Source organism: Symphodus melops (genome assembly GCF_947650265.1).
Source record: "Symphodus melops genome assembly, chromosome: 6".
Taxonomy (NCBI): domain Eukaryota; kingdom Metazoa; phylum Chordata; class Actinopteri; order Labriformes; family Labridae; genus Symphodus; species Symphodus melops.
In genome coordinates this window covers 7818823-7827508 of record NC_136696.1, presented here as the reverse complement: position 1 = coordinate 7827508, position 8686 = coordinate 7818823, and positions in this window count along the sequence as shown.

Genomic DNA, 8686 nt, shown 5'->3' with positions numbered 1-8686 from the left:
ATATATATGAATATAAGTTACTGTTGATGTCAACTTTTGTTATGTTATTGAAAGATAATTGTTGAATCCCATTGCACTGCTCATTGAAGTAGTAGAAGTAGGAGTTAAAGCATCACTAAATCCATTTAAATATGAAAAACGAGATTTTGTAGATAGATAGATAGATAGATGGATAGATAGATGGATAGATAGATGGATAGATAGATGGATAGATAGATAGATAGATACTTTATTGATCCCGAGGGAAATTCAAGTTGATCCCGAGGGAAATTCAAGGAGTAGGAGTAGAAGCGTCATTAAATGCATTTAAATATGGATGTAATGTAAAAAGTAAGGTTAGCTTGAAAAGCAAGCCTTGACGTTTCCGACTAAGAGACAATTAATCTGGAAAAAAATGTTTTTGAAAAATAAAAATGTGGCATAATAAACTCTAATTGCCAGTATGTAAATGCCTCTCATGGCTGGTTTTTGTTTTCTGCCAGAAATCCAACAGAAGAAGTTTTTGTTTGTCCAACCTTTTATTAAGTAGTTTACTTCTGCAGGCATTGAGACGGAACTAATTATTTACCTGGTTGTTCCACACATATATGTTTAACTGACACACCTTGCAAAGAACTGCCAAAAGACGAAGGGTGCGTTCGGATTGTTCCTCCTACCTCCTTTCACTAGCCTTTTTTCCTTAACCCCGTAAGCATTTAAGTGGCATCCATGATAAGAGCAGTTAGAATTCTCTAAAAATTAATGCAGTGCTATCTTTATAACCTTCTTTAGCATATGAAATACTGGACCATCCTTTACCAAAGAAGATTAGGAAGTACCACCTCACAATTCCTTGCGGCAGCAAATTTTAAAGTGACTTGTGCATCCTACTGTTCACAAAACTAACCATCTGTTGGAGGAGAAATGTGGAGCCAATCTGCATTTGCTTTTAATATTTATTTATGTTGGGTCCAGCCAGGATGACAAAGTTCAGGCTGTGTCCCTTTGGAGAACCATGACAAAAGACTCTTTATCCCAGCAGACCTTGCAGGTACTCCCAGAATGCTTTGCCACACCTAACACATAGGTGTGAAGTTTGGGAGGGATAAAACCGGTCGTGTCCCCCTTGTTCACTCTCTTTCACACGTCGTCTGACGACGTCCGAGGATTACAACTCTGTAATGTTCTTTGTTGCATTAATAATGACCACTTCGTGGAGATTCACGTTGCTCTTTATTACCGTTCACTGTCGCCATCACGTTATATTGTATATCGTCATCCGAACTACAATACCCAGTATGCATTGCTACTTCCGCCTGGACTACGGTAAGTGTTAAGGGACAAACATGTTTCAGTAATACAACATCTCCCTTTTTTTTTTTTCTTTAACACAGCACATATGCATAGTGTAAATCACATCTACCCAAAACAGATGTCTTCAACAATAACAATAACAGCAAATGATTTATGATATGTACGGACAGTACCTCATATCATATAGTGTAATAACAAACTCTCTTTTTTTTTTTTTTCCAAGTTAGCTTATAAACACCATAAAATGTAGTCTCAACATTTCTTTAACGACAACATGTAAAACATGGCGTTGTGTAACAATGGGCAACCTGAGGGCAGCGATCCGCCTACACCCTTCACAATTCACAGGTCAAGAATACTTCTGGGCTTTATAACACGACCTGATCGAGTACCGTAAATTCCGTACTATTGAGCGCACCTGGATATAAGCCGCACCGGCTAAAAATAAGTAAATAAATGTATTTGTACATATATAAGCCGCACTTGATTATAAGCCGCAGGTGTCCACGCTATAACAAGAGCTATTTACACAGACGTAGGCTACCGGTAACATCCGCAAATACTGTAGCGTCCGTACGGACGTTAAAGGACGACGAGAGCGTTCAAATAATAACTTAATAACCCGATCACTGTCGGCCGTGACCACGCCGTTTACAGCAGAGAACAACACATAACTTGCCGTAACAATCCAACTCTCTCCCCCAGCGTTCTCGCTGGTGCATTCACTGACTCTCCACATAATCGGAATTATGAACACATTATCAACTACTGACTTTACAACATGAACCGTTACAATACGAAGCCTAGCCGACGGTGTCTGTAACACGGCTGATGAAAAAGATGACCGTAATATATTTCACAAGAAAAAGTCCATCCATTCACTGCCTCAGAATAACTTCATTACTCACTTCCTCAGTCTCTGTTGTTGCTGTCAGTGTCATCTTAACGTGCAGCAGCTCTGTTAGCTTCTTTGACAGCCAGGTCGATCGCCTTTAACTTGAAAACTGCATCATATGTATTTCTCCGTGTGTTTTCCATCATGAGGGTGCGTGCATGAAGCGCAAAATGACTGATATTAAGATCCGGCGTGACGAAGTCAAATGTTTTTGCGGCAGAAGCTCATTGTCCCCCATAAAAAATCCATGCATTAGCCGCACCGGAGTAAAAGCCGCAGTGCTCGAAGTGTGAGAAAAAAGTAGCGGCTTATAGTCCGGAATTTACGGTAGTTGCCGGAGAGTTCTCGTTAGTGTGTGGTGTGCTAGTCTCTTTTACAGTTGGTTCTGGTTGTAACTGCTCTGGAGTTATAGGTTGGTCACACGTTGGTTCATTGGCTGGTTGTTTCGCCTGGTTGCTTGTCAAGTGTCGTCGATTGCGGCGTAAGGTCTTTCCTTCACCCGTGCGGATGATGTATGAGTATGGTCCTGTGAGTTGTACTGTGGGCCATTATCAGAGATAAGTTTTTCAGGAACACTATGTCGAGCAAACACAGCCTTTATTTTCTTGATGATGGAGCCTGAAGTGGTGGACTGGAGTCTATCTAGCTCAAAGTAACGGCTGTAATAGTCCACAACAATCATGTACTCTTCTCCCTTCCATGTGAAAAGATCAGAGGCAACGACCTGCCAGGGCCTTTCTGGAATTTGGTGAGATATGAGAGGTTCTTTGGTGTTTGAGGAACGCCTTTCCTGGCAGATGGAGCACTTTTCAACCGTTGCAGCGATGTCTTTACCCATTCCTGGCCAGAAGAGGCCCGGAATGGGCTCTTTGTTTGCTCCTCTCAATTCCCATGTGTCCAGTATGGATCCTTTCCAACATGTTTGGTCTGAGTGCTGCAGGTACAATGATTTTGTCACTTTTGAACAAGATGCCTTCGTAGTGCGAGATCTCATCTCTGAAGTTCCAAAAGTCAATAAGTGTTGCTGGACATTTGTTTCGGTCCTCAGGCCAGCCTGACAATACAGTTTGTTTCAGCATTTGGAGCAGCGAGTCATTTCCGGTAGCTGTGCGTATTTCTGAAAGTTTATTGTCACTGACAGGCAAGCTTTTCATCACTGAATGGACCTGTTCGTCCATGCCTTCACTGAGTGTGTGATCGTAATCCTGCAGCGGCTTACGGGACAGCGTGTCGGCCACGGGAATGTCTTTGCCAGGACGATGCAGGATGCTGATGTCGTATCTTTGTAGCTGCAGAAACATACGCTGAAGTCGAGCAGGTGCACAAGAGATGTGTTTCTTTAGTATCGATTCCAAAGGCTTATGGTCAGACTCGACAACAACATTTCTGCCGTAAATGTAGGTGTGAAACCTCTTGCACCCGAAAAGCACTGCAAAAAGCTCCTTCTCAATCTGCACATAGTTAACCTCGGTTGGGGTGAGTGACTTGGAAGCATATGCGATCGGTCGGCCTTCCTGCAATAACACAGCTCCCAACCCGTGTTTAGACGCGTCCACTTGTAAGCACACTTCTTTTTTAGTGTCGAAGTAACTCAGTACTGGCCCTGGTTCCCTGGTAATGAGCTCTTTCATTTGTTGGAATGCCTTTTCATGGTTCTGGTCCCAAACAAACGCAACATCCTGTTTCAGTAGTTGGCGCAGTGGAGCGTTAACTTCGGACAGGCCTGGAGCAAACCTGGACAGGTAGTTTGCCATGCCTAGGATAGTTTCAAGCTCGTTTTTGTTTTCAGGTGGCGGCATGTCTTTGATTGCCTGCACTTTCTTTGGATCAGGTTGGATGCCGTCACGTGTCAGTTTGTGTCCAAAGTAGCTCACCTCTGTTGCACATATGACACTTTTCTCTGGGTTCAGACGCACTCCGCGCTCCCTTGTACGTTCCAGCATGGCTCTGAGGTTGGCATCGTGTTCCTCTTTAGTCCTGCCGAACACCAAAATGTCATCAACAATAGCTGAAACACCATTAAGACCACTGTATGTCTCATCTATTTTCCTCTGGAAGATGTCTTGAGCGGATATAATACCAAAGGGCAGACGGAGAAAGCGGTATCTGCCGAAAATGGTGTTAAAGGTAGTGAGCTGGGAAGACTTGGCCGTCAGTTTGATGTTCCAATATCCTGAACGTGCGTCCATCACACTGAAGTATTGTGCTCCAGCCAGTTTCGGGGTAACGTCGTCCAATGTGGGAAGAGGGTAGTATGGTCTTTTGATTGCTTTGTTTAGATCACGAGGGTCAAGACAAACTCTGAGCTTCCCACTGTGCCGTTTCTCTGCGACAACAAGTCCGTTGATCCATTCTGTAGGCTTGTTTACTTTAGCGATGATGCCGTTTTGTTCCATGTCATCCAGCTCCTGTTTCAGACGGTCTTTTAACATGAACGGTATTCTCCGTGGGGGATACACGACTGGAACAGCTGTGGGGACTACATGCAGACTATATTCACCTGGGAATTTTCCTATCCCTTTGAAAACATCAGCAAATTCCTCCATGATGCTCTCGGTGGCACTAGTGGGTTCTATTGACATGACTAACTTGACAAGGTTAAAGTCAAGGCATGCCCGTAGCCCTAGAACTGGAGGGGCTGCTGTGTTTACGATGTCAAATGTGAATGTATGGTGACTGCCTTTTCTGCTGCATTTCAGCTCACATGTGCCTTTGACGTCTAGTCTCTCACCACCATAGCCTGATAGAGCGCGTGTGGCTGGTCTCAGTTTGATATGCTTGAAAAGTCTATTGAAGAGCCGAACAGGGATAACGTTGGTGGTAGCTCCAGTGTCTACTTTAAATCGGATTCTGTATGACTGTGGGCCTACCTGCACATCTGCAAAAGCTTGTTCGTTGTTTTCCCCTTCATTTGTTTTAGTGATAGAATCAATAAACAGCTCATCTGTGCCACTTGAATCGGGTTGCTCAACTGTGTGCACCTTGTTAAACTTGTATTGTGATGACTGACAAACCTTGGCAAAGTGATTCATCTTTTGACACTTTTTGCATTTTCGGCCTTGAGCAGGACACTCCTCTTTATCGCCGTGCTGCAGCGCACACCTCCAGCACGTTTTCCTCGGGTAGTTACTGTTAACAGTCTTTGGGTTTTTCTGCACGGTGTGCCTCCGCTTTGTAAAAATAGCATGTGCTGCCATAGGTGCTTGGGGACTTGGATGTGGGGCTACCATAGTCTTTAACTGGTCCTGTGCTATTTCATATGAGCGTGCAATGTCAATAGCTTTCTCCAGCGTGAGGTCTGAGCCTTGATTCAGCAACTTTTCCCTCACATGAGGCGAGTTCGTGGCGAACACGATCCTGTCGCGCACCATCTCATCACTGTTAGCATACCCGCATAGCTTCACGAGCAGCTTCAACTCAGTAACAAAATGTTCAAAGGGCTCCCCCTCGCCTTGCAGCCTCTCATTAAACTTGTATCTCGCAAATATCACGTTTGATTTGGGCATGAGATACTCCTCAAACTTGCCGTTATATGTGTCGAGCTTTTTAGCTTCATCAGCAGTCAAAGTCCAAGTATTAAAATATCTCTGCCTCGCTCTCCTACCCACAAAAGCAAATAGCTGCATTGGGTTGCTTCCTCCTTACCCCGTAGCGGTCCCGAAAACATGAGCTTGACGTGCTGCACGAATCGCCGCCATGCGTCGGGTAGGTTTGCCGAATCCCAATCCATCTGCGGTGTAGGCACTCCCGACGGATTCATCCTGGGCTCTTTTTAGAAGCGTACAGTCCAACGAGTCTCTGACACCATGTAATGTTCTTTGTTGCATTAATAATGACCACTTCGTGGAGATTCACGTTGCTCTTTATTACCGTTCACTGTCGCCATCACGTTATATTGTATATAACAACCCTCTGCACAGCACCTTCACCGGGCAGAGGAGCATGATCAGCGAAAGACTGCTGTCACAGTCGTGCTCCACGGACAGACTCAAGAACTCGTTCGTCCCCCTGGCCATAAGACTGTATAACACTTCACTGTCACGGCAGGGAAGAAGCGCACGGTGATCCCTGGAATCTTTTTTCACTTTTTTCTCACTCCTCACCTGCACTGCTGACCTCAGAGTCAGCCCCCAGTTGGACAATGTAATGCATATTGATAGTCACTTTACTGAGCACTGGTCACTTTAAAGATAATCACCCTAATCATGTCTGGTTTCATCCGACTGTTGTGTTATGCTACATCTGTAAGGGTTGACATGATCACCCTAATTAGGTCAAGTTTCACTCTATTGTCTTCAACACTTAATGCTAAGCTGCTCCTCAATAGTTGGGTACTTAACGATTATCACCCGAACCACTCCTGGTTTCACCATATTGTCTAGGACACTTAATGCAAATCACTGCTCCTTTAAGTTGGTGAACCAATTTACATTCCTGCATTGACTGTTTAATGACTGTACTCACACCTCTGGCATAAGCTCAAACACCTCTGTACATGCACATGTAACTAGTTTCTAGAAGGTCAGCACTTTGTTTCTAAGGCTCTTTAACTGTTTACAGGTCTCTTTTAACCAGCACATGTTTTTCTGTCCTTCACAGGTTATGTACATTATGCTATATTAGTTTTAAGTCTAACTGCTAATGCTAACTGCACAGGTTTAACATATAATTATGTTTATTCTTAGTCATATAGGGGCTGCTATATCTTGTTTGGGGGATTTTGTATACAGAGGGGGGGGGGGGGGACAGCGGGTGTGTATTGTAACTAATGTCTTGTGTCCTGCCTGTCTGTATACTGCTACTGGATGCCTTGAATTTCCCTCGGGATCAATAAAGTATCTATCTATCTATCTATCTATCTATCTATCTATCTATCTATCTATCTATCTATCTATCTATCGTCATCCGAACTACAATACCCAGTATGCATTGCTACTTCCGCCTGGACTATGGTAAGTGTTAAGGGACAAACATGTTTCAGTAATACAACAAACTCTGCTTCCTTTTTCACAGCATGCTTCTCTTTGTTCAAAAGTTTTGGCGCGCAGCTGATCCAAAGGCCTTGAAGCATACCGACATCCTGAATTCCGAGCTTAGATCATCCATTTGAACGCATCTCTAAGAAGAGCATCTTATTTCTCCGGTATTAAAATGGTATTGAGAGAGATTGTAAGGATTACGTCTCGTTCCGTCCTGTAAAGAAGGGACATCCACGGAGATCACCTCGCTCGACGGAGGACACCACGGCCCTGCTCAACCCCTTGGACGCGCCGCCGTCACCCTACAAGGGAGACGGCGGGAGATGGTTAGAGACCATCCCAGCGAAGGACCCTTTTGTTGCTTCTTTCATCAACCGTGGACAAAACGGTTACAAGTGAGGCTTAGCTAGGTCTGGGCAGTTAGATATAGAGAGTGTGTTTAATAACTGAGTTATTATTGTGAAACTGTGATAGTATTTGCTTGGTGTTTGACCGCTGCATCTTTTGTTTTCTTTATTTGGGCCGCTCCGTCCCGTGTGTTTCTCTGTGAACTCTCACACCATAACCGAGTAATAGACTCATTATCAGAAAGACTAGTGTGAACGCCATCTGATGTGCCACGCTTGTTTGTTTTTGTTTGTTACCTGTAGTTTGGTTTATAATAGTTGTTTGTTTGATTGAGTTTCATTGATTAACTTGATGTTTCTTTGTTAAATAAATTCTGTTATAATTTAAAGAGCAGTTGTTTGTGATCACTGTGTATTTGCATTGTAACTTAGGCTGGGTGAAAGGGCTTTGTGTTCAGATTTCACACCGTCAATTAAATACAGATTATTAATTATTGATGATATTGGTATTTAATTAAGTAATTTTAGACTGATATTTGTAATATTTTGGTTGTTCCCTGTTTACAGGGTGGTTCTCTAAGGTTTATTAAACTCAGTTTAATAATGATTATTGATTTATATTAATAATTAAGTACACTTAATTATTAAATTTAATTTGACAACTAAATGTTACATCATAAAACCCCAACATAATGTTGCCGCCGTGAGAGGTCCCTACAATGCTAAAGCTGGCATTTCTTTTGTACATCTGTGTAAATTCCATACTGATAATGTTTGCTCATGTCTAAATCATTTAATAAAGTGATTTGCATTTAAAGTTCTGTTTTTAAATGTGTTTAATGTTCACCAAGATTTTGTGTATTTCAGGATATTGTGTTAAAGCAACTTAAAAACATTGTGATCAGTTTCAACAAATGTGTTAAGTACTTCAAAATGTTGTTTTGAGCTGAAATTAAGCAGAGATTTTAATTAAAGTATTCAAAACTAAATTACTGGTAAACAAAAAAAAAGTGTTTGAGTTTGTAGCACTTACTTTTATTTGTTCCCTTCAAAATAAAATGTTATGTTAATAATACTTAATAATTAATACAGCATTAACATGCAAAAATAAGTTAATAGTGCTTAAAAAATTAAGTTTCTTGTTACTTAAAAGATTTAATAAATGCAACTTA